The sequence below is a fragment of the Rousettus aegyptiacus genome, unplaced genomic scaffold (assembly GCF_014176215.1).
Source record: "Rousettus aegyptiacus isolate mRouAeg1 unplaced genomic scaffold, mRouAeg1.p scaffold_m13_p_10, whole genome shotgun sequence".
Taxonomy (NCBI): Eukaryota; Metazoa; Chordata; class Mammalia; order Chiroptera; family Pteropodidae; genus Rousettus; species Rousettus aegyptiacus.
Genome location: NW_023416285.1, coordinates 29,249,000 through 29,250,763, shown reverse-complemented (window position 1 = coordinate 29,250,763; position 1,764 = coordinate 29,249,000). Strand labels below are relative to the sequence as shown.

General features: G+C 34.8%; 1 pseudogene; it reads right to left on the bottom strand.

The window, feature by feature from the left end:
- Positions 1-1,123: 1,123 nt before the first annotated feature.
- Positions 1,124-1,241, bottom strand: LOC118609241 (annotated as a pseudogene).
- Between the last annotated feature and the right edge of the window lie 523 nt (positions 1,242-1,764).

The window sequence follows — 1,764 nt, the reverse complement described above, 5'->3', positions numbered from 1 at the left end:
CCTTGTTCTGTTTTCTTCACAAGACTATGTCTTAAAGGGCTTTTGTCCTTCATAACATTCTCTGCTGTGTTTCACTGTTTCTTTTCTAGTTCTTCGGGGCCCCAAAGTTGTTGACTATTCTATTGCAAATCAGCAAATTCTCTGCTGGGCTTATCTTTTCTTTAATAGTTGCCCTCCTATAACAGTAGCTAACACACACTACTTCTTTTATTTTCACTAACCACTTTCCAATGTATGTAACTTTCCTCATCACCCAAAGCCCAGCCGCACAGTTAATGACATACTTAAGGATTTGTTAAGGTAACATTTCATTTCAAAGTACAAATTAGTCTGTTAGTCAGAATAAACTAAGTATTGCCAAAAAAAAAAAAATGAAAATGTCTGTGTTTTAATATGTTTATTTCTTACATCTTGGTCTAATTGGGTGCTTGGTGGGTGACTTTCTCTCTGGTAATACAAGGAATTGGCTTCTTATCTCTGTGGCACATGCAGAATGGGAAGAGAATGTGGAAGGCTATATGCAGGTAATTGATCATTTTTATCATTTCCATCCCCAATGCCTATATTTTATAAAAAATCTAAAGTGATAAATATCTCTCTGGGAGGTGGCTTTATGAGTATTTCACATTTTCTTTTTGTCTTCTTTTGCTTTATTCTTTCACTTTCCTTGTTCCAAGACTCCTGGAGTAAGCATTATATCCCTTTTGTATTGAGAAAAAAATTATAATTGAATAACTTGCTTCAGAAATAAAGGAGTAAATTTTACCAGATGAACTAAGCATTAAATACTGAACTGGTTAGAAAGCTACATCTGGAAAAAGCTTTTGACTCTTTGGATATTTTAGATAAAAAGTTCACATAGTTCTTCATTACAGCAGTTGTTGATCTCTGATTTTAGGCTTTAAAAAAGGACATTGAAAAATATTAAAAGTGCTAATGCTTTTTGTTATTGTTACGTTATGGCTGCGTAGATCAGATGCTTAACTACTTATCTGCTCTGCATTCTTAAATCCTTTGTTTCTATTTGTCTTAAAGAAACTTCACACTTGGTTTAATAGTCTTCATTTCGATGTATGTATGTACGCATGTATGTACATATGTATGTATGTGTGTATGTATTTATTGTCTACAGCACTTGATATTCCTAGGTATTCTCCCATCCAAGTACTAACTAGGCCCAACCCTGCTTAGCTTTCAAGATCAGATGGGATCAGCATGTTCAGGGTGGCATGGCAGTAGACTTCTTCACTTGAATGTAAAAAATCATTTAATGCCCATTGTAATCTTATCACAGTGGGAGTTAAAGTAGAAGCTTAGAACCTGTGTCTTTTCCTGGGGTCTCACACAAAATGAACACCATTAAGAGATTAAGAGAGGGGTGGTGAAGAAAGAAAGCAAGCAGTATAAAAAACCACATGGGCAAATTAGCATTTAAGTGGAAAGTTACAGGTATGGAGGAATTCTTCTGTTTTAGGATTTGAAAATACGTGTCCTTGATTCTACTTTTTCACTTGGCTTCACATCTCTCAAAAATTTTATTTTTATTGTCAGCATATAAAAATGTGTAATTCCGTTCAGTGACATCAAGAATCACCTTACACTTTGGCAGGTACCGAACACATTTTGTTGTTCTTAGTATTGGTCAGAGTAGACATTGTCCTTTGTGACTTATTTTTTATCACAGAGTATAGAAGAGGTAGGAAATAACATTTATTATATTTTGTGTAGGAATGCGGAAGGAGGCAAGGGACCTTGAAAGTGTGG